The sequence below is a fragment of the Rhinopithecus roxellana genome, chromosome 6 (assembly GCF_007565055.1).
Source record: "Rhinopithecus roxellana isolate Shanxi Qingling chromosome 6, ASM756505v1, whole genome shotgun sequence".
NCBI lineage: Eukaryota > Metazoa > Chordata > Mammalia > Primates > Cercopithecidae > Rhinopithecus > Rhinopithecus roxellana.
In genome coordinates, this window is record NC_044554.1 from 155,660,821 (window position 1) to 155,685,547 (window position 24,727).

Genomic DNA, 24,727 nt, shown 5'->3' on the forward strand with positions numbered 1-24,727 from the left:
GAATAGCTTGAACCTGGAAGGCAGAGGTTGGTAAACTGAGATCATGCCACTGCACTCCAGCCTGGGCAACAAGAGTGAAATTCTGTCTCAAAAAAAAAAAAAAAAAAGTTATTTTTACAGAGACAGGGGTCTCTGTATGTTGCCCACGGTGGTCTGAAACTGCTACCCTCAAGTGATCCTCCCCCTTCAGCCTCCCAAAGTGCTGGGATTACAGGCATGAATCACCATACCCAGTCTTATTCTTTTTTAATTAGCCCAGTTTCAATTTCCTATTATAAAAATACCATCAAATAGAAAATGTCAATGTTAAGTAGGATTTCCATGTAAAGGTGGCAAATCACAAAATCTCCCTTCCTTGATATTTTTTTTTTTTTTTTTTTTTTGAGATGGAGTCTCACTCTGTCACCCAGGCCAGAGTATAGTGGCCCAATCTTGGCTCAATGCAACCTCTGTCTCCCAAATTCAAGTGGTTTTCCTGCCTCAGCCTCCCAAGTAGCTGGGATTACAGGTGTGCACCACCATGCCCAGCTAACTTTTGTCTTTTTAGCAGAGACAAGGTTCACCATGTTGGCCAGGCTGGTCTTGAACTTCTGACCTGAGGTGTCACCTGCCTCAGCCTCCCAAAGTGCTGGGATTACAGGCATGAGCCACCACACCTGGCCCCTTGATACTTATTCATTCTAATGAAATTTGTTGTGTGCCTACTGTCACGCGCCTCCATGTGAAGAGACCACCAAACAGGCATTGTGTGAGCAAAAAAGCTTTTTAATCACCTGGGTGCAGGCGGGCTGAGTCTGAAAAGAGAGTCAGCAAATGGAGATAAGGGTGGGGCCGTTTTATAGGATTTGGGTAGGTAAAGGAAAATTACAGACAAAGGAGGGTTGTTCTCTGGCGGGCAGGAGTGGGGGTCACAAGGTGCTCAGTGCGGGAGCTTTTTGAGCCAGGATGAGCCAGGAAAAGGAATTTCACAAGATAATGTCATTACTTAAGGCAAGTCACAGGGGATGCGATGGCTTGGGCTCAGAGGCCTGACATTCCTGCCTTCTTATATTAATAAGAAAAATAAAACAAAATAGTGTGAAGTGCTGGGGTGGTGAAAATTTTCCGGGGGTGGTATGGAGAGAGAATGGGCGATGTTTCTCAGGGCTGCTTCAAGTGGGATTAGGGGCGACATGGGAACCTAGAGTGGGAGAGATTAAGCTCAAGGGAGATCTTGTGGTAAGGGGTGATATTGTGGGGTCGTTAGAAGAAACATGTGTCGTATAGAATGGTGATGGCCTGGATTAGGTCTGAATAAGAGAAGGAGAGAAAACAGGTATTAAAGGGCTAAGAATTGGGAGGGCCTAGGACATCTATTAGAGAGTGCTTAAGGAGGCTCAGCATAGCCTTGCTAGCAAAGATTATTTACTTTAAGAGGGAATTTAGAGTGGCGGTTTGGGATAGCACCAGGAGATATTAGCTGTGATGGCTTGGAGAAACAGTGTAGACCAGCAGTGTAAACATGAGCAGGGCATTTATGAGTAGCTGAGAACAGTGAATGGGAGTATGACTAGACAGAAGACAGTAGGGATGAAAGTTTTTGGGGTGCAGTCTAAGTTGGTCTGGTGTCTGGAATGAGATGGGACCTAATAAAAAGGAGCGTCCACACAGGAGCTCACACGGGCTGGAACCTGCAGCATTCCGAGGACAGGCCTGAATTCTGAGAAGGGAAAGTGGTAAGAGTATTGTCTAGTCCTTTTTAAGTTGGTGACTGAGCTTGGTGAGGTGTGTTTTTAAAAGACCATTTGTCTATTCTGCCTTTCCTGAAGACTGAGGCTGGTAAAGGATATAAAGGTTTCACTGAATACCAAGAGACTGAGAAACTGCTTGGGTGATTTGACTAGTAAAGGCTGGTCTGTTATCAGACTGTATAGAGGTGGGAAGGCCAAACCGAGGAATTACATCTGACAGAAGGGAAGAAATGACCGCGGTGGCCTTCTCAGACCCTGTGGGAAAAGCCTCTATCCATCCAGTGAAAGTGTCTACCCAGACTAAGAGAAATTTTAGTTTTCTGACTCAGGGCATGTGAGTAAAGTCAATTTGCCAGTCCTGGGCAGGGGCAAATCCTCGAGCTTGATGTGTAGGAAAGGGAGGGGGCCTGCACAATCCCTGAGGGGTAGTAGAATAGCAGATGGAGCACTGAGAAGTGATCTCTTTGAGGACAGATTTCCACGATGGAAAGGAAATGAGAGGTTGTAAGAGATGGGTTGTAAGAGATGGAAGAGGTTATGAAATGACGACAGAATAGAATGGGCCTGTGAGGCTGGAAGGAGATATTTTCCTTGGTCTAAGAACCGTTTGCCTTGTGTGGGAAGAGATTGATAGGTGGAAGTTTCAGTGGGGGAGTAGGAGGGAGCGACCGATGTGAAGGAGAAAAACTGCCGTGAAGGATAGAAGTTGGAACGCTAGCTGCTTTCTTAGCTAACTTATCAGCACAAGCATTGTCCTGAGCGATGGGATCTGATGCCTTTTGATGGTTGCTTTTTAGTTACTTTATCAGCATAAGCGTTGTCTTGAGCGATGGTTGGGGGAAGAAAATAGATTTTGCAAGTTATGAGAACTATAGAGAGTTGAGCATAGTTTGTGATTTTTAGGGCCTCTAACAGTATTAAAGCAGTGGCAGCCACTGCACGCAGACATGAGGGCTAGGCTGAAACAGTAAGGTCAAGTTGTTTGGACAGAAAGGCTACAGGACATGGTCCTGGCTCTTGTGTAAGAATTCTCTCCGCACTAACCATGCCTAGGAAGGAAAGGAGTTGTTGTTTTATAGAAGGGATTGGGGTTTGGGAGATCAGCTGGACACCATCAGCAGGGAGAGTAAGTGTGTATTTGTGAGAATTATGCAGAGATAGGTAACAGATGAGGAAGAAATTTGGGCTTGACTGAAGTAATGGGGGCTGTCTGTGAAGCCTTGCAGCAGTACAGCCTAGGTAATTTGCTGAGCCTGATGGGTGTCAGGGTCAGTCCAAGTGAAAGCGAAGAGAGGCTGGGATGAAGGGCGTAAAGGAATAGTGAAGAAAGTATGTTTAAGATCCAGAACAGAATACTGGGTTGTGGAGGGAGGTATTGAGGATAGGAGAGTACATGGGTTGGGCCCCACGGGGTGGACAGACAAGACAATTTGGTTGATAAGGTGCAGATCCTGAACTCACCTGTAAGCCTTGTCTGATTTTAGGACAAGTAAAATGGGGGAATTGTAAGGGGCATTTAGAGGCTTTAAAAGGCCATGCTGTAGCAGGCGAGTGATTACAGGCTTTAATCCTTTTAAAGCGTGCTGCGGGATGGGATATTGGTGTTGAGTGGGGTAAGGGTGATTAGGTTTTAATGAGATGGTAAGGGGTGACTGATCAGTCACCAAGGAGAGGTATCCTATGCTTGTGGGTTAAGGTGGGGGGATTCGAGGGGAGGATGTGAAGGAGGCTTTGAACTGGGGGAAGAGGCAGCAATGAGGTGTGGCTGTAGCCTAGGAATAGTCAGGGAAACAGACAATTTAGTTAAAATGTCTTGACCTAATAAGGGAGCTGGGCAGGTGGGGATAACTAAAAAGGAGTGCATAAAAAAATGTTGTCCAGGCCGGGCGCGGTGGCTCAAGCCTGTAATCCCAGCACTTTGGGAGGCCGAGACGGGTGGATCACGAGGTCAGCAGATCGAGACCATCCTGGCTAACATGGTGAAACCCCGTCTCTACTAAAAATACAAAAAACTAGCCGGGCGAGGTGGCGGGCGCCTGTAGTCCCAGCTACTTCGGAGGCTGAGGCAGGAGAATGGCGTAGGCCCAGGAGGCGGAGCTTGCAGTGAGCTGAGGTCCGGCCACTGCACTCCAGCCCTGGCGACAGAGCAAGACTCCGTCTCAAAAAAAAAAAAAAAATAAAAAAAAATAAAAATAAAAAATGTTGTCCAAGTTGGCACCAGAGTGGGGAGTTTTAAGAGGTTTAGAAGCCTGGCTGTCAATACCCACAACAGTTATGGAGGCAAAGGAAACAGGCCCTTGAAAAGAAGGTAATGTGGAGTGTGTAGCCTCCATACTGATTAAGAAGGGGATGGACTTACCCTCCACTTAAGAGTTACCAAAGTGTCTGTGACGGTCCAGGAGGCTTCCGAAGGGATGGGGCAGCGTCAGTCTTCAGCTGCTAAGCTGAGAAGATCTGGGAAGGAGTCAGTCAGAGAGCCCTGGGCCAGAGCTCCAGGGGCTCTGGGAGTGGCTGCTGGGTGAGTTGGACAGTCCGATTTCCAGTGGGGTCCCGCACAGATGGGACATGGCTTAGGAGGAATCCCAGGCTGTGGACATTCCTTGGCCCAGTGGCCAGATTTCCGGCACTTGTAGCAAGCTCCTGGGGGAGGAGGTTCTGGAGGAACCCCGGCAGCTGCGGTTCAGGCGTTTGGAGTTGTGTGCCGGAGATGTGGCTGGGGTTTCTCTCACAGTAGAGGCAAGGAATTGCAACTCAGAAATAAGTGTACACCTTAAAAGCGAGGTTCATTAAGTCCTGTTGTGGGGGTTGAGGGCCGGAATTTAATTTTTGGAGCTTTATTTAGTGTCAGGAGCAGATTGGGTAATAAAATAAAATGCATATTGAGAATAAGACAGCCTTCTGACCTTTCAGGGTCTAGGGCTGAAAAGCGCCTCAGGGTTGCTGCTAAACGGGCCATGAACTGGGTTAAGTTTTTTATATTTGATGAAAAAGAGCCTAAACGCTAATGATTTAGGAGGGGTCGGAAAAAGAAAAAGGAGCATTAACCTTGACTCTGCCTTTAGCTCTATCCACTTTTTTAAGAGGAAATTTCTGGGCAGGTTGGGGGGGTGCCAGTTGAGGAATGAAACTGTAAGCCAGACAGGGTGTGAGGAGGTGAGGTAATCAAGGATTACAGGGTGGGAGACTGAGGAAAAATAGGGACCTAGCTTGACCTGGCGAGGAGGGGAGAGGTCAGATGGATCTGTAGAAAAGGAAGATTAGAAAGACTCAGCGACACTTGGGGTTGGGACTGAAGGGACAGGCGGGAGGGAAAAAAGGAAGATTTGGGATGAGTTGTATTGGGAACAGAGACTAGGGAGGGACCGATGTGTAAAAGAATGCCTGGACGTCAGGCACCTCAGACCATTTGCCCATTTTACAACAAGAATTATTTAGATCTTGTAGGATGGAAAAATCGAAAGTGCGGTTTTCTGGCTATTTGGAACTACTGTTGAGTTTGTATTGGGGTCAAGCGGCATTGTAGAAGAAAATAAGGCATTTAGGTTTTAGGTCAGGTGTGAGTTGAAGAGGTTTTAAGTTCTTGAGAACACAGGCTAAGGGAGAAGAAGGAGGAATGGAGGGTGGAAGGTTGCCCATAGTGAAGGAGGCAAGCCCAGAGAAAAGAGAGAGTAGAGACACAGAGAGAAGGAATTCGGGGGTTCTTGCCCTCCAGAAAAGCGGGAAAGGGGTCGGGGTGCATAAATAAGGGATTGGGGCACAAAAATAAGAGGTCAGGGTGCAAAAATAAGAGGTTGGGGCGCAAAAATAAGATGTCAGGGTTCTAGCCCCTCCCCCAGAAAAGCAGAGAAGGGGTAGAAACAGGGAGAGAAGGGGTGGGGGTGCTTGCCCTTCCCCCAGAAAAGCAGAGAAGGGGTAGAGACAGGGAGAGAAGGGGGTTGGGGTGCTTGCCCCTCCCCCAGAAAAGCGGGGCTTGCCGCTAAGGGCGAAGGACCAAGGCAGGTGTCCCTGCAATGATTAAACACCAAGGGAAGGCTCCCTTCCCCAGTCCGTGACCGGCGCCGGCATTCTGGGTCCATGGATAAAACGTGTTTCCTTTGTCTCTACCAGAAAAAGAAAGGAATTGAAATTAAGAGAAGGGAGAGATTGAAGGGTGACGCCAAGATTGAAAGGAGAAAGAGGTTGAAGGATAGTGAGAGAGGTTGGAGAAGAGAGTAAAAAAGGGGCCGCTTACCCGATTTAAAATTGGTGAGATGTTCCTTGGGCTGGTTGGTCTGAGGACCAGAGGTCATGGGTGGATCTTTCTCATGGAGCAAAGAGCAGGAGGACAGGGGACTGATCTCCCAAGGGAAGTCCCCTGATCCAAGTCACGGCACCAAAATGTCATGCGCATCTGTGTGAAGAGCTCACCAAACAGGCTTTGTGTGAGCAATAAAGCTTTTTAATCACCTGGGTGCAGGAAGGCTGAGTCCAAAAAGAGTCAGTGAATGGAGATAAGGGTGGTGCCGTTTTATAGGATTTGGGTAGGTAAACGAAAATTACAGTCAAAGGGGGGTTGTTCTCTGGTGGGCAGGAGTGGGGGGTCACAAGGTGCTCAGTGGGGAAGCTTTTTGAGCCAGGATGAGCCAGGAAAAGGAATTTCACAAGATAATGTCACCACTTAAGGCAAGGACCGGCCAGTTTCACTTCTTTTGTGGTGGAAAGTCATCAGTTAAGGTGGGGCAGGGCCTTTTCACTTCGTGATTCTTCAGTTATTTCAGGCCATCTGGGCGTATATCTGCCAGTTACAGGGGATGTGGATGTGCAAGTCACAGGGGATGCGATGGCTTGGCTTGGGCTCAGAGGCCTGACACCTACCATGTGCCAAGTACTATATTAGGTTCTGAGAATGAACAAGATGGGACTCCTGCCATAGGCAGCCTCTGTTCTGATTTGGTGTGAGTTTGGGAGGAGGACATACAGAGAAGCAATTCAATACATAACAAGCTGATTTTTGAGTGTGACATCTGCTTTGAGAGAACCAGGCAGGATGAGGCAATGAAAAGGAGGATGATTCCCTCTTCACAGGATGAGGGAGGATTTCTTTGCAGAGGTGATGTGTGAGCTGAGGTTTGAAACATGAGAAAAATCCAGCTACAGCAGGAGGTATGGGAAGTCCATTTCTGGCAGGGGAGAGCATGTGCAAAGGTCCTGAAGAGGGAAACCACTTGGCATTTGCAGGAGCAGAAAAGAAGCCCAGAGGCCTGATGCACAATAAGCAAAAGAATAGAGGGTGGCAGGCAGGGTCAGATCATGCTAGGATTGGTTTTTTTTTTTTAAGAGACATGGTCTCGCTCTGTCACCCAGGCTGGAGTGCAGTGGGACAATCATAGCCCACTGCAGCCTCAACCTCCTGGGTTCAATGGATCCTGTCATCTCAGCCTCCCAAGTAGCTGGGACTACAGGCATGAGCCCCACCATGCCTGGCTAATTTTTTTTATTGTCATTAGAGATGACAGTCTTGCTATGTTGCCTAGGTGGGTCTCAAACTCCTGGAATCAAGTGATCCTCCCATCCTGGCCTAAAAAAAACACTGGAATTACAGGTGTGGGCCACCACATGTGGCCAAGATTGGGGGTTGAAAAAATGCTTTACTTTTAATTTTTGTGGGTACATAGTAGGTGTATATATGCATGGGGTGCACGAGATGTTCTGACACAGGCATGTAATGTGTAATCATCACATCAGGGTGAATGGGATGCTCATCACCTCAAGCATTTGTCCTTTCTTTGTTTTACAAACAATCCAATTATGTTTTTTCTTTTCTTTCCTTTTTTTTTTTTTTTTTTTGAGACAAAGGTCAGCTCTGTCACCTGGGCTGGAGAGCAATCTTGGCTCACTGCAACCTCTGCCCGCTGGGTTCAAGCAATTTCCTTGCCTCAGCCTCCTGAGTAGCTGGGACTACAGGCGTGTGCCACCACACCCCACTAGTTTTTGTATTTTTAGTAGAGATGGGGTTTCTCCATGTTGGTCAGGCTGGTCTTGAACTCCTGACCTCAGGTGATCAGCCCCCCTTGGCCTCCCAAAGTGCTGGGACTACAGGCATAAGCCACCACGCCTGGCCTCTTTTAGCTATTTTTAAATATACAATAAATTATTGTTTACTATAGTCATGCGGTTGTACTACCAACTACTACTACATCTTATTCATTCTAACTGTATTTTTGTACCCATTAATCATTGCTGTGCACCCCCTCCAGCCCACTACCCTTCCCAGCCTCTGGTAACCATCATTCTACTCTCTATCTTCATGAGTTCAATTGTTTTAATTCTTAGCACCCACAAATGACTGAGAATATGCAAAATTTGTCTTTCTGTGTCTGGTTTATTTTAGTTAACATAATGATCTCCAGTTCTTATGTTGTTGCAAATAACAGGATTCTATTCTTTCTCATGACTGAATAATATTCCACTGTGTATATATACCACATTTTTTCTATCCACTCACCTGTTGATGGACACTTAAATAGATTCCAGATCTTGACTATTGTGAATAGTGTTGCAATAAATATAGAAATGCAGATATTTCTTCAATATACTGATTTTCTTTCTTCTGGGTATATATCCAGCAGTAAGATTGCTGGATCATAAAGTAGCTCTATTTTTAGTTTTTTGAGGACCCTCCAAACTGTTCTCCATAGTGGTTGTACTAATTTACATTCCCATCAAGAGGGTACCAGGGCTCCCTTTTCCCTACATCCTCAATAGCATTTGGTATTGCCTGTCTTTTGGATATAAGCCATTTTAACTGGAGTAGGATGATAGCTCTTTGTAGTTTTGATTTGCGTTTCTCTGATGATCAATGATGTTGAGCACCTTTTTATATACCCGCTTGCCATTTGTATGTCTTCTTTTGAGGAATATCTATTCTGATCTTTTGCCCATCTTAACATCAGATTATTATATTTTTTCCCATTTTTTTTCCACCTGAGCTCCTTTTGTACTCTAGTTATTAATCCCCTGTCAGATGGATTCAGGACTGGGTTTTGACTTTTACACTCAATTCTAAATCATTAAATGCTGTCAAGTGGAGAAGTGACAAAATATTCATATTGGAAGATCACTTTGTGTATCAGCTATCTATTGCTGTGTAAGAAACCACCTCAAGCTTAATGGTATAAAGTTGCAACGATGCTTATTCATCTTCTGACAATACTGGAGGCTGACTAGACTCACCTAGGCAGTTCTGCCTCTGTATGTCTTATGTGGTTGCCTTCAAACAGTATGCAGTTGGAATAGTCTCAAAGGTTTCCTTGCTCAAATATCTCCTGATTAATTTGGGCTCTTAGCTAGGGCCTCAGCTGAGGCTATCTGGTGGAACCCCCATACATCACCTCTGTACATGGCCTGGGCTTTCTCACAAAATGGTGAAAGGGTTCTAAGTACACCCATCCCAGGAAGAAGAGCCAAGTGGAAACAGTGTCATCTTTTATGACCTAACTTTGGCAGACCACGAGCAACACTTCCACTGTATTCTATGTATAGAAGCAGGGGACTAAATTCATATTCAAGGGAAGATAAACTAGATTTTTTTTTTTTTTTTTTTTTTTTTGAGATGGCATCTTGCTCTGTTGCCCAGGCTGGAGTGCAGTGGCCCAATCTCAGCTCACTGCAACCTCCACCACCCGGGTTCAAGTGATTCTGCTGCCTCAGCCTCCTGAGTAGCTAGGACTACAGGTATAAGCCACCACGGCCAGCTAACTTTTGTATGTTTAGTAGAGATAGGGTTTCACCATTTTGGCCAGGATGGTCTCAATCTCCTGACCTCGTGATCCACCCACCTCAGCCTCCCACAGTGCTGGGATTACAGGCGTGAGCCACCGCACCCGGTCCAAAACCAGATTCTATCTCTTGACAGCAAGTATAAAAACAATTTGCAGACAACTATTCATAACAGTGAAGAGATGGAATCAACGTATATTTCCTTCCATCAATGGAAAAAAGAATAAAGAAAATGTGGCGGCCGGGCACAGTGGCTCATGCTTGTGATCTGTAATCCCAGCACCTTGGTAGGCTGTGGTGGGCAAATCATCTGAAGTCAGGAGTTTGAGACCAGCCTGGCAAATGTGGTTAAACCCCAGTCTCTACTAAAAATACAAAAATTCGCCAGGCATGGTGGTATTCACCTGAAATCCCAGTTACTTCAGGAGGCTGAGGCAGGAGAATCACTTGAACTTGGGAGGCAGAGGTTGCAGTGAGCTGAGATTACAAAACTGCATTCCAGCCTTGGTGACAGAGTGAGACTCTGTCTCAAAAAAAAAAAAAAAAAAAAAAAAAAAAGTTCAACACATAGAAAATGCTTGATATAATCATCAAAGTGAATCAGAGGATAAAAGAACTACAATAAAGCAACTGAAGAAAATGATTATGGAAATTAGAGACAGTAGTCTAACACTGGGTTGTCGATGGATGACCCTGAGTTAGACAACCTAAAAAAATGAAACAGGGCTAGGCACAGTGGCTCAATAATCCCAGTGCTTTCAGAGGCTGAGGTGGGAGGATAGCTTGAGGCCAGGAGTTTGAGACAATCCTAGGCAACATAGTAAGACCCCATCTCTACACATGTAACAAAAATTAGCCAGGTGTGGTGATGCACGCCTGTAGTCCCAGCTACTCGGGAGGCTGAGGAAGGAAGATCCTTTGAGCCCAGGAGTTTGAGGCTGCCGTGAGGTATGATGATACCACTGCGTTCTAGAGCCTAGGTGATAGAGCAAAACCTTGTCTTGAAAGAAAGAAGAAACACAGGAATGGAGGAAGGTGGAAGGGAGGGTGGGTGGAGTGAGGGAGGGAAGGAAGGAAGGAAGGAAGGAAGGAAGGAAGGAAGGAAGGAAGGAAGAAGGGAAGAAGGAAGGAAAGAAGGAAGGAAGGAGGGAAGGAAGGAAGGAAGGAAGGAAGGAAGGAAGGAAGAAGGGAAGAAGGAAGGAAAGAAGGAAGGAAGGAGGGAAGGAAGGAAGGAAGGAAGGGAGGGAGGGAGGGATGGAGAGGGGGAGGGGTTGCAGTGAGCTGAGATTGCACCACTGCACTCCAGCCTGGGCAACAGGGCAAGACTCTGTCAAAAAAAAAAAAAAAGTCATCCAAGTATAAACACATTAAACAGAAACTATCAAACATGCACCAAATCCAAAAATACAGCAGTTGTGGGTGAAAACAGAAACTGCAGATTGAAAAGACTCATAATACTTTTATTATTTTTAAAATAATTTTAATGAATGTTGAATAAAAATATATCACTTTCACATAGGCATTTATCTGAAGTTCAGAAATTCTCCCACCTTACTTTAGTTTCTTCAGCTTCTGTTGTAGCAAGCAAAATAAGAGTTACATATATATATATATATATAAACTAAAACACAATATAAAATACGTAAATTTATTTTTTTTTGAGAAGGAGTCTCACTCTGTCGCCAGGCTGGAGTTTTTGTATTTTTGTATTTTTAGTAGAGACGGCGTTTCACCATGTTGGCCAAAATTGTCTCGATCTCTGGACCTTGTGATCTGCCTGCCTCAGCCTCCCAAAATGCTGGGGATTACAGGTGTGAGCCACTGCACTCTTGAAAGTTATTTTCAGTCCATTAATCTATCTACTTATCTAGCTACCTATTTGTACAAAAAGACGTATGCGTTATCACCTTTGCTTTTGTTTTTGTTTTGAGACAAGAGTCTCTCTTTGTTGCCCAGGCTAGAGTGGAATGGTGCGATCTTGGGTCACTCACTGCAACCTCTGCCTCCCAGGCTCAAGCCATTCTCATTCCTCAGTCTCTTAAGTAGTTAAGATTACAGGCATCACCACACCCGGCTAATTTTTGTATTTTTAGTAGAGATGGGTTTCACCATGTTGGCCAGGTTGATCTTGAACTTCTGAATTCAAGTGCTCTGCCTGCCTCAGCTTCCCAAAGTGCTAAAATTACAGGCATGAGCTATCTCACCTGGCCATATCACCTAACGTTGAGTTATTTCTTGGTGGTTGAAAATTTCATGATTTCTTACTTGCTTCTTTGTACTTTTCTCTCTCTTCTCTGTCTCTCTCTCTCCCTCCCTCTTTCTGACAGGTTCTCACTCTGTTGCCCCAGCCTGCAGTCTCAAAATCCTGGGTTCTAGTGATCCACCTGTCTCAGCCTCCCGAGTTGCTGGGACTACAGGTGCACATTACCATAACTGGTTTTTAATTTTTTATAGAGATAGGATCTTGCTATGTTGCTCATGCAGGTCTCATACTCCTGGCCTTGAGCAATCCTCCTGCCCTGCCTTCACAAAGTGCTGGGATTACAGGTGTGAGCTATAGCACCTGGCCTGTTTTGTACTTTTCTATAGGACTTAGATTTTATATAGTAATTACAAATAATTTTAACAAAAGCAGTAGTCATTCTAAACTTTTAAAAATTAAGCAGTGATTAAGAGCTACAGAAAGTAGTATTAATTCAGTGCCTATTATATACTAGATATTTTGCATTTAGTGAATCACCTAACCCACCTATCAAGGCAGGAATTATAATCTTTATTTTCCAGGAGAGAAAACTGAGGCTTACAAGCATTTGTTAATTCTAGAGTTACACTGCTGCAGTTACACTGCCCCGCCCAGCAGCCTGCCCACTGCTGGCTTTATCAAATTCAACCCCCCCACTTCCACCCTTACATCTGTGTGTAAGAATGTTCACACACACACACACACACACACACATTTCTGCAATATTCCATCTGACTAGGTCAGGAATTTGTCATGACAAACCAACTGCAATACCTATTTCCTGACCAAAGCTGTTACTCAGTATCTCTACGATTTGAGAAATAGTTTGATTTCATGTTGACTAGGGTCACACTGATGTCTTGAGAAGTAGTAATTACAAAGCATCCTAATCTAAGTGAAAGGATGTGACGTTCAGATATATCCAGCCCTTTGAGATGCTTTGCTGGAAGGTGGTTGAGGTGCAAAGTACTATTGACTCATGGTCATCTTGGCCCACGGTCATTAATAATGACACTTTGTACTTCTTTCGTGTTTGTGCTAAGGGTGGTTTCAAAACCTGGAAGAAGCTTATCAATTTCTAGGTATTCAAATATCTCTTTCACAATATATATATATGTGTGTGTGTGTGTATGTGTATTCTATGAAAATATACACGTATATTCACATATGAAAATATACACGTATATTCACATATGAATATATATACGTATATTCACATATGAATATATATACATATTCACATGAATATACACATACATATATAATTTTTTACAGTATACAGTAAATATATACAGTATATAATCAAAAAGTAAATTCTTTTTTTTTTTTTTGAGACGAAGTCTCGCTCAGTCGCCCAGGCTGGAGTGCAGTGGTGCGATCTCAGCTCACTGCAAGCTCTGCCTCCCAGGTTCACGCCATTCTCCTGCCTCAGCCTCCCAAGTAGCTGGGACTACAGGCGCCCACTGCCACACCCGGCTAATTTTTTGCATTTTTAGTAGAGACGGGGTTTCATCATGTTAGCCAGGATGGTCTCGATCTCCTGACCTTGTGATCCACCTGCCTTGGCCTCCCAAAGTGCTGGGATTACAGGCGTGAGCCACCACACCCAGTCAATTCTTTTTTTTTTTTTTTTGAGATAGAGTCTCACTATGTTGCCCAGGCTGGAGTGCAGTGGCTCGATCTCAGCTCACCTCCATCTCATTCCCCCTGGGTTCAAGCAATTCTCCTGCCTCAGTCTCCTGAGTAGCTGGGATTACAGGCGCCTGATATAGCACCTGGTTAATTTTTCTATTTTTAGTAGTGACAGGATTTCACCATCTTGGCCAGGCTGGTCTTGAACTCCTGACCTCGTGATAGACCCATGTCATCCTCCCAAAGTGCTGGGATTACAGGCATGAGCCACTGTGCCTGGCATAAAGTGAATTCTTAATGATCATTGAAAAGAAAATGGCAGGCCAGATGTGATGGCTCCCACCTGTAATCCCAGCACTGTGGGAGGCTGAGGTGGAAGGATTGCTTGAGCCCAGGAATTTGAAACCAGTCTGGGAAAGATCGTGAGACCCCCCCCTCTCTATAACAAATATAAAAATTACCTGGGCATGGCAGCTCATACCTGGGGTCCCAGCTACTCAGGAGGCTGATGTGAGAGGATCACTTAAGCCAAGAAAGCAGAGGTTGCGGTGAGCCGAGATCATACCACTGCACTCCATCCTAAATGAGAAAGCAGTAACTTGCCTCAAAAAAAAAAAAAAAAAAAAAAAAAAAAAAAAAAAAAAAAATTGGTATCCAAGAAAAATTTAAAATCTCTCTCTACAAATGTATATAGTCATAGTATATTACTCAAAAAGTAAATTCTTAATAGTTCATGACAAGCAAATGGCAGGCCAGGCATGATGGCTCATGCTTGTAATCTCAGCACTTTGGGAGGCCCAGGCAAAAGGATTGCTTGTGTCTAAAAGTTTGGGACCAGCCTGGGCAACATAGTGAGAACCAACCTCTCAGAAAAAATAACAAATTAGCCAGGCATATTGGAATGAACCTGTAGTCTCAGCTACTCAAAATGCTGAGCTGGGAGGATCACTTGAGGCCAAGAGGCCAAGTCTGCAGTGAGCCATAATCACATGACTACACTCCAGCCTGGGTGACAGAGCAAGACCCTAAGGAAAAAAAAAAAAAAAAAAACTAAAAAATATAAAAAAAGAAGACACGAAGTGAGAAGCTACCACGTCCAGGGCAAAGACAAAGGGCCCCAGCAGAGGCCCATTGCCTCCTCATCCCCAGTACACAAGAAAAACCACGGGACACTAAATAAAACAGAAATCACTGTGAAACCACACAGGCAGAATTTACTATTGATTTGTCAGAAATCCACTCTCAAGGTTAAAAGAAGAGGCGGCTTTTGCTAAAGCACTCTGCTGTGAAGTGAACAAATGAGAGTCCAGGGAAGCTTTAAGCTCCTTGATGCTGTTGACCATCAAAGACTTAAAGCTGGATCTGGAAGAGGCAACTGTGAGGCAAGAGCAAAACCAGAAGAGGCCACCATGAGGCAGAAGATGGGCCTTGAGTGGCCACTGTGAGGCAGAAGATGGGCCAGACGAGGCCATTGTGAAGCAGGAGCTGGTGTAAGAGAGACTACCATAAGACAGGAGCTGGGTCTTGGGAGGTAGATTTGAGGCAGGAGATGGGCCTGGTGAGGCCACTGTGAGAAAGGAGCTGGGCCTAGAGAGGCCAGTGCAAGGCAGAAGCTGGGCCAGTTGAGGCTGCCGGAAGTCAGATAGGAACATGGCCGGGGAAGGCCACCATGAGGCAAGAGCTAGGCCTGGAAAGCCCACTGTGAGGCAGTAGTAAAGCCTGGAGAGGCCATTGTCAGGCAGGAGCTGGGCCTGTTCAGGCTGCCACGAGGCTGACAATAGGTCTGGAGAGCTTGACTTGAGAAAGTTTTGGGCCTACAAAGGCCATCAGGAGCTGGGCAGTAGCTGAGTCCAAAGACGTTATTGTGAGGCAGGAGTTGGGCCTATAGACACAGCCGTGAGGAAGAGCTGGGCCTGGAGAGGATGGCAGGAGGCAGCAACTGGGCCTAAAGAGGAAGTTCTGGGCCTGAAGAGGCCGCCAAAAGGGAAAAACTGGGCCTGGAAAGGCCGTTGTAAGGAATGAGCTGGGCCCAAAGAGGCCATTGAAAGGCAGAAGCTGGGCTTGTCAAAGCTGCCAAAAGGCAGGAGTTTTGGACTAGGGAGGCTACAGTGAGGCAAGAGCTGGGCGTGGAGAGTCCACTGTGAGGCAGAGGTTGGGCCTGTACAGCCCTTCAGAAGGCAGGAGCTGGGCCTGGAGAGGCTGACTTGAGGTCAAGTTCTGGGCCTGAAGAGGCCACCAAAAGTCAAAAGCAGGGCCTGGGAAGGCCACCGAGAGGCATGAGCTGGGCCTGGACAGCCTGACAGGAGAAAGTTTTGCACCTGGAGAGGCCGCCAAAAGGCAGGAGCTGGGCCTGGAAAAACCGACTGGAGGATGATTTGGGTCTTCAGAGGCCACTAGGAGGCAGGAGCTGGGCCAGAAGAGGCCAACTTGAGACGATTTGGGCCTGCAGAGGTTGCTGGGAGGAAGAGCTGGGCCTGGAGAGGCTGACTGGGGGAAGTTCTGGGCCTGGAGTGGATGCCAAAAAGCAAAAGCTAGGCCTGGAAAGGCCACCGTGAGGCATGAGCGTGGCCTACAAAGGCCATTGGAAGGCAGCAGTTAGGCCTGTAGAGGCTGCGAAAAGGCAGGAATCTGGCTGGAGGAGGCCACAGTGAGGCAAGAGGTGGGCCTGGAAGGTGCACTGTGAGGTAGAGGCCAACAACAGGCAAAAGCTGGGCCTGGAGAGATGACGAGAGGAATGAGCTGGGCCTAAACAGGCCAGTATGAGAAAGGACCTTGACCTAGAGAGGCCAGTATGAGGCAGGAGCTGGGCCTGGATAGGTTGCCAGAGGCATCGATTGGGCATAAACAAGCCTCTGTGAGGGAGGAGCTAGGCCTGTTGAGGCTGCTGGGAGGCAGGCGGAAATTTGGCCCACGGAAGCCACTATGAGGCAAGAGTTGGGCCTGGAGAGGGTGCTAAGAGGCAAGAGCGGGGCCTGCAGAGGCTGTTGTCAAGCCAGAGTTGGGTCTGTACAGGCCACCGCGAGGCAGAAGGTGGGCCTAAAGAACTTGACTTGAGGAAGTTTTGGGCCTACAAAGGCTGGCAGGAGCTGGGCAGGAGCTGAGCCATAAAAGGTTGTTGTGAGGCAGGAGTTGGGCTTGTAAATACAGCCAGGAGGAAGAGCTAGGCCTGGAGAGGACGCTGGGAGGCAGCAACTGGGCCTGGAGAGGCCGACTTGAGGAAGTTTTGGACCTGTAGATGATGTCCTGGAACAGGAGCCGGGCCTGGAGAGGCCACTGTGAGGTGTGAGCTGGGCGTAGAGAGGCCAGTGTGTGGCAGGACCTGGGCCTGACCAGGCTGCCAGGAAATAGGTGGAAACCTGGCCAGGGAAGGTTGCCATGAGACAAAAGTTGACCCTGGAAAATCTCTCGTGAGGTATGAGCTTGGCCTGAAGAGCCATTGGGTGGCTGGAGCTGGGTGTGTAGAGGCTGCTGAAAGGCAGGCGCTTGGCTTGGGGGGGCCACAGTGAGGCAGATGCTGGGCCTGGAGAATCTGCTGTGAGGCAGATGTTGGGCCTGTAGAGGCTGACAGGAGGCAGGAGCTGGGTCTGGAGAGGCTGCCAGGACACAGAAGTTGGGCCTGAAGAGGCTGCCAAGAGGCATGAGCTAGGCCTAAAGAGGCCAGTGTGAGACAAGAGATCAGCCTGGAGAGGCCACTGTGAGGCATGAACTGGGCCTAATGATGCCAGTGTGAGGCAGGAGCTGGGCCTGTTGAGGCTGCTGGGAGGCAGGCAGGAACTTGGCCAGGGATGACCTCCGTGAAGCAAGAGCTGGGCCTGGAGAGGCCATTGTCACGCAGGAGTTGGGCCTATCCAGGCCACCAGGAGGCAGAAGTTTGTGCGGGTGAGCTTGATGTGAGGAAGTTTTGGGCCTACAAAGACTTCCAGGAGCCGGGCAGCAGCTGAGCCGAAAGAAGTTGTTGTGAGGCAGGAGGTGGGCCTGGAGATCCAGCCGGGAGGAAGAGCTGGGCCTCAAGAGGCTCACTTGTGGAAGTTCTGGACCTAGAGAGGTTGCCAAAAGGCAAAAGCTGGGCCGGAATGGCCACTGTGAGGCATGAGCTTGGCCTAGAGAGGCCACTGGGAGGCAGGAGCTAGGCCTGTAGAGGCTGCGGAAAGGCAGGAGCTTGGCCTGGGGGGCTGTGGTGAGGCAGATGCTGGGCCTGGAGAGTCTGCTGTGAGGCAGAGGTTGGACCTGTAGAGGCCAATGGGAGGCAGGAGTTTGGGCTGGAATGGCAGACTTGAGAAAATTCTTGGTCTGGAGAAGCCACCGGGATGTAGGTGCTGGGCCTGGCGAGGCCACTGAGAAGCAAGAGCTGTGCCTAAAGAGGCCAGTGTTAGGCAGGAGCTATGCCTGAAGAGGGGACTTGAGGAAGTTTTGGGCCTGGACAGCCTGTTGGGCGCAGGAGCTGGGCCTAAGGATGCTGCCATGAGGCATGAGCTGGGCATAATGAGGTTAGTGTGAAGCAGGACCTGGGCCTGTAGAGGCTGCCGGGAGGCAGGTAGAAATTTGTTTGGGGAAGACCTCCACGAGGCAAAAGCTGGGCCTGGAGAGTCCGCTGGGAGGGGCCTGGAGAGGCCATTGTCACACAGGAGCTGGGCCTGTCCAGGCCATTAGGAGGCAGAAGGTGGGTCTGGAGAACTTGAATTGAGGCAGTTTTGGGCCTACAAAGGCCACTACGAGCTGGGCAGGAGCTGAGCCAAAAGAGGTTGTTGTGAGGCAGGAGTTGGGCCTCCAGACATAGCCAGGAGAAAGTGTTTGGCCTGTAGAGGCCACCTGGAGGCAGGAGCTGGGCCTTGAGGGGCCGACTTGTGAACATTTTGGGACTGTATAGGCCGCCCAGAGGCAGGAGCTGGGACTAAAGAGGCTGTTGTACGGCAGGAGCTGGGCCTGTACAGGTCGCCAGGAGACAGAAGGTGGGTCTCAAAAGGCCACTGTAAAACAGGAGCTGAGTCTTGGAAGGTGGCTGGGAGGCAAAAGCTGCCCCTTGGGAGGCTGATGAGAGGCAGTAGCTGGGCCTGGTGAGGTCGACTTAAGAAAGTTCTGGGCCTGGAGAGTTCTGGGCTGGGAGGCAGGAGCTGGGCCTAAAGAGGCCATTGTAATGATGGAGCTGGGCCTGTGGAGGCTGCCATGAGGTAGGGTATGGGCCTAAATAGGCCATTGTGAGCCATGAGCTTGACCTGTAGAGGCTGAATGGAGAAAGTTCTGGACCTGGAGAGGCTGCCAGGAGGCAGAAGCTGAGCCAAAAGATTCAAGCACATTACATTTATTAGGCACTTTTTTCCATTATTACATTGTAATATATAATGAAATAATTACAGAACTCACCATAATGTAGAATCAGTGGGCATGTTAAGCTTGTTTTCCTGCAACAAGATGGTCCCATCTGAGCTTGACGGGAGAAAGTGACAGATCATCAGGTATTAGATTCTCACAGGGACAGTGCAACCCAGATCTCTCGCATGCACGGTCCACATAGGATGCATGTTCCTATGAGAATCTAATGCTGCTGCTGATCTGAGAGAAGGTGGAGCTCAGGTGGGAATATGAGCAATGGGGAGTGGCTGTAAATACAGATGCAGCTTCCCTTACTCGACACCACTCATCTCCTGCTGTGTGGCTCCTTATAGCTCCATGGCTCAGGTGTTGGGGACCCCTGCTGATGTACATCCAAAAGGACCGTTCCCACAACAGTCTTCATAGCAGTCAAGTGCAGTAACCACTTAGCTCCCAAGGCATGTGCCTCAGCTGGCATTTCATCACAATCAACAGTAAGTGGTAGCTTGAGTCACTGTGAGGTCACTTTCTGGAAATCACCAGCATCCCATTTTCCACTGGCAAGGAGCTCAGTACAGTCCCTTGGATAACCAAACCCATGTCCAAATCCCATCTGTGTGAGTCTATCTCCAGGGACCCTTCTTAGCGTATCAGAGTCCAATCAGGAGACATAAACCACTCAAAAATTTAAAGTGGTAAAATTTAATACAGAGAATTATTCATTATAACAGGGGAACAACATAATGAGAGACTGGCTAGCACAAAGTAAAGAGAACTCTAAAGAATGTAGGACTAGCCCTGGTCAGGCATGGTGGCTCATGCCTGAAATTCCAGCAATTTAAGAAGCCAACACAGGAGGACTGCTTGAGGCCAGAAGCTAGAGGCTGGCCTGGACAACACAGTGAGACCCTGTCTCTATCCTAAAAAAGAATAAAATTAGATGGGAGTGGTGGTGCACACTTGTAGTCCCGGCTCCTCAGGAAGCTGAAGCAAAAGGATAGTTTGATCCTGGGAGGTTAAGGCTGCAGTGAGTCATGATTATGCCACTACAGTCAAGCCTGGGGGACAAAGCAAGACCCTGCCTCAAACAAAACCACCACCACAATAACCATTTACAGACAGAAAAGAAATAGAGCTAATAAGCTAAGGAAAGATGTTGAAATGTGACAAAGTAATATGAGGTCTTTTATCTATTTAAAATAATCAAACAAAAAATAACTTATTAAATTATAATACCCTGTGCTGGCAAAGGTGCAGTGAAATGGACTCCTTCTTATACTATGAGGGGTGTTTAAATTGTACATAAGCCTTCCAGGGTAAAGCTTGGCAATTTTTTAAAATAATAGAGACAGGGTCTCACCTTACTGCCTCCTCCAACTCTTGGCCTCAAGCAATCCTCCTGCCTTAGCCTCCCAAAGTGCTGGGATTATACCTGGGAGGCATCCAAAACCTTGTCAATTCACATCAAGGGCAATGAGAATGTCCATTCACCATGATTCACAGTAATCTCACTTCTGGAAATACCTTGGGAGACAATTCAATCTAAACAAAAGGTCATCTGCATAAACACGGTGAAATTCTGGGAGTAATCGAAGACAAAGTGGTTAAGTGAAATAAGAAACAGTTATAAGAAATTATATTATGGTATTTATAGGCACCTGGTAAAAGGTCAGTTCATGTTAGCTGCTACTTTTTTGTTGTTTTGAGACAGGGTCTCACTCTGTCACCCAGGCAGGAGTGCAGAGGCCTGATCATGACTCACTGCAGTCTCAACCTCCCTGGGGTCAAGTGATCCTCCCACAGCAGCTTCCCAAGTAGCTGAGACTACAGGAACATGCCACCACACTAGGCTAATTCATGTATTTTTCTGTAGGGATGGTGACTCCTTTGGTTTCCGAATCCTGTCTGAAACTCTTGGCTTCAAGCCATCCTCCTACCTCAGCCTCCCAAAGTGTTGTGATTACCAGTGTGAGCCACCACACCTGTCCAGCTGCTACTTTTATTATTATTATTATTCCACTCAATTAAAAATAATTTTCATTAAAAGTATCATTTTCAAGGCTATGGAACAATATGTGTCCTACAGCATAATTGTAAAAACATATACAGTCATCCCTCAGTATACAGAGAGGATTAGTTTCAGCTCCTCATCTCTGCATATACCAAAATCCATGCATACTCACGTTTCACATTCAGCCCTCTGGAACCCACATATAGGAAAAGTCCAAATATTAGTTGGGCATAGTAGCAAGCATCTATAGCCTCAGCCACTTGGGAGGCTGAGGTGGGAGGATCACTTGAGCCTGCGAGGTTGAGGTTACGGTCAGCTGTGATGGCACCACTACCCTCCAGCCTGGACAACGGAGCAAGACCCTGTCTCAGAAACAAAACAAAACAAAAAACAAAAAATGGGTTAGAAATTGTAGTGAGGTCTGTTGGGCAAAATTTCATATAAGCAAAGTATAAATTAATGAAGCAAATGGTGATAAATTAGTATGATTGACTTTCTGGAGTTTCTGACAATAAAGGTAAAAAAAATGCAAAACACAGAGACAGAGGGTAAAAAAAGAAATTAGGGAAGCATTCTACATGTTTAATAAAATGACACTGGTCATGTTCATGCAGCAGCAGTATGTCATGATATGACATACCTTGGAGAGAAATTAACAGATGAGGAAGTTGATAAAAATGATCAGAGAAGCAAATTACTGATAGTGATAGTTAAGTAAACCATGAAGAATTTCCACAACTGATGTCAGCAAAGTGGAAATATTGTACAGTGTGTGTTGAAGTTTCTGGACAACATTGTTTATTTGCCTTTTGTTTGTAAGAAATGAAGAAATGTATCTACTAAAAGTTATTCTTACTATCAAAATAATATGTGTGAATAAGTCATTAGAACTTATTCTTCTGTTCTTCTACTTTGATCTTTCTGCCATCATCCCACAGCCTTACTTTAGAAATTTTTAATTTTTTTAGAAATTTGAACAAGTGCTTGTTGTGGTGGCTCATACCTCTAGGATGGAAGGATCATTCGAGGCCAGGAGTTTGACACCAGCCTGGCCAACAAAGTGAGACCCCATGTCTACAAAACAATTTAAAAATTAGCCAGGTATCATCATGTATACCTACAGTCCCAGCTACTCAGGAGGCTGAGGCAGGAGGAGCCTTAGCCTAGGAGTTCAAGGCTGCATTGAGCTGTGATTGCACCACTGTACTCCAGCCTGGGTGACAGACTGAGACCCCATCTCCCAAAACAAAAAAGAAAGAAAATAGATCAAGTAGCAAGTTGTATGTGGCTTACTCTGAATATTTCTAACTAGAAGTTCTTAATCTTTCCGGGTCTAGCATCCCTCTACATGTTTTAACTTTGTTGAAGATCTCTAAGACTTTTTCTTTATATAAATAATTATGTCAAAATTAGAAAAGACAAGAATTTAAAAATATTATTCATTACATATTAATAATAGAACCATTACCTGTTGATAGAAGTAATACAAGACAAAATTTTTAAAATATTTGGCGGGGCGCAGTGGCTCACTCCTGTAACCCTAGCACTTTGGGAGGCTGAGGTGGGCGGATCACAAGGTCAAGAGATCAAGACCATCATGGCCAACGTGGCGAAACCCCACTTCTACTAAAAATATAAAAATTAGCTGGGCATGGTGGCACACACCTGTAATCCCAGCTACTCGGGAGGCTGAGGCAAAAGAATTGCTTCAACTCAGGAGGCGGAGGTTGTAGTGAGCTGAGATCGCACCACTGCACTCCAGCCTTCTGACACAGCGAGACTCCGTCTCAAAAAAAAAAAAAATAAATTTATCATTTATTACATATTAATAATAAAACCATTACATGTTGATATAATACTTTTTTTGTTTGTTTTTTGAGACGGAGTCTCATTCTTTCGTCCAGGCTGGAGTGAAGTAGCGTGATCTCAGCTCACCGTAACCTCCATTCCCCAGGTTCAAGCAATTCTCCTGCCTCAGCCTCCTGAGTAGCTGGGATTACAGGTGCCTACCACCATGCCTGGCTAATTTTTGTATTTTTTTTAGTAGAGACAGGGTTTCATCGTGTTGGCCAGGCTGGTCTCGAACTCCTGACCTCAGGTGATCCACCTGCCTGGCTCTCCCAAAGTGCTGAGATTACAGGCATGAGCCACCATGTCCAACCCAATTAATATAATTTTTAAAACACTGATTAGTCAGGCAACAACACTGGGCAGGGGTCTCCTCATTCCCAGTGACATAAGCCCCACTGCACGGCTCCAGGGTTACAAGGGCTGGAGAGCCAAAAGGCTCTGACTTGAGATTTCATTATTTTATTTGTATTTCTATTTGTGTTGTGAGACAGCTCCTGCTCTGTAACCCAGACTGGAATGCAGTTGTGCACTTATAGCTCACTGCAGCCTCGACCTCCTGGGCTCAAGCCATCTTCCTGCCTCAGATCCCCAGTAGCTGGTACTACAGTTGAGTGCCACCATACCTGGCAATTTTAAAAATTTTTTGTAGAGGGGTCTTGCTATGTTGCCCAAGCTGGCCTCAAACTCCTGACACCTCAAGAGATCTGCCCACCTCAGCCTCCTGAGTAGCTGTGACTATAAGTACACATCACCATACCTAGCTACATTTATTTTATTTTATTAAATATTGAAAAATATTTTTGGCCAGGCACGGTGGCTCACGCCTGTAATCCTAGCACTTTGGGAGGCCGAGGTGGGCAGATCACCTGAGGTCCGCAGTTCGAGACCAGCCTGACCAACATAGAGAAACCCCATCTCTACTAAAAATACCAAATTAGCCAGGCATGGTAGTGCATGCCTGTAATCCCAGCTACCCAGGAAGGCTGAGGCAGCAGGAGAATCGCTTGAACCCGGGAGAATCGCTTGAACTCAGGAGGCAGAGGTTGTAGTGAGCTGAGACTATGCCGCTTCACTCCAGACTGGGCAAAAAGAGCGAAACTCCACCTCAAAAAAAAAAAAAAAAAAAGAAAAAGAAAAAGAAAAATATTTCTGTAGAGAGGAGGTCTTGCTATGTTGCCCAGGCTGGTCTTGAATTCCTGCCCTTAAAAGATACTCCCATCTCTGCTTCCCAAACAGCTGTGACTACAGGCATCAGCCACTGTACTGAGCCTGAAGATATTTCTTTAATCTAGCATCCCATACTTGATGGGATTGAGAAAGGCAGTAGTGTTTTTTAAAATTACTTAATAATTCAGTAAGAATCTATCTCAACTTTGACCCCTGCCTTCTCTCACACTCCACATCCAATCTGTCAGGAAATCCTGTTGTGCCTTCAACATGTATTGAAGATCCCCACCCAGCAACTCCCTGGCCTCCTCCCCTGCTTCTCTCCTCTGACCATCTCTCACCACCACTATGACCCTGGTCAGGACCACTATCATCTCTCGCCTGGATGTTGCCACAGCTTGGCCCCCATGCTTTTACCCAAATCTTCCCACAGTCTTTCTCAACTCAGTAGCCAGAGAATGCTTTTAAATCGGGAGAGAGACCATGTCGTCTCTCTGCTCAGAACCCTCCCGCAGTTCCCATCTCGGTCAGAGTAAAAGCCAAAGCCCCAGCAATAACCTCCCAGAGCTTACACGATCTGTGCTGATCCTAGCCCAGCAACTCCCTGGCCTCCTGCCCTAATTCTCTCCCTCTCTCCTTCTGCTCCACTGACCTCCTTCCAGAGCCTCAGACACTTTATTCCGTTGTTTCTGCCTACAATCCTCTTCCCTCAGCACCTCGGCCAGCTCCTTCCCCTCCTTCAAGTCTTGGCTTAATTTTCACTTAGGAGGCCACCCCTGACCATTTTATTTAACATTGCCATCTGTCCTCATGCCCACCATGCTAATTTCTTCCTTCCTTCTTTCTTTCCTTCCCTTCCCTCCCCTCACCTCCCTCCCTCCCCCCACCTCTCTTCCTTCCTCTTTTTTTTTTTCTTGACAAGATCTCACTCTGTCACCAAGGCTGGAGTGCAATAGCACAGTCACAGCTCACTGCCACCTCAAATTCCCAGGCTCAAGCGATCCTCCCACCTCAGCCTCCCTAGTA

The 24,727-nt window shown here is 46.6% G+C and overlaps 2 pseudogenes; both read right to left on the minus strand.

The window, feature by feature from the left end:
- Positions 1-14,414: 14,414 nt before the first annotated feature.
- On the minus strand, positions 14,415-15,572 carry LOC115898209 (annotated as a pseudogene).
- Positions 15,573-15,653: 81 nt separating this feature from the next.
- Positions 15,654-18,626, minus strand: LOC104678951 (annotated as a pseudogene).
- Between the last annotated feature and the right edge of the window lie 6,101 nt (positions 18,627-24,727).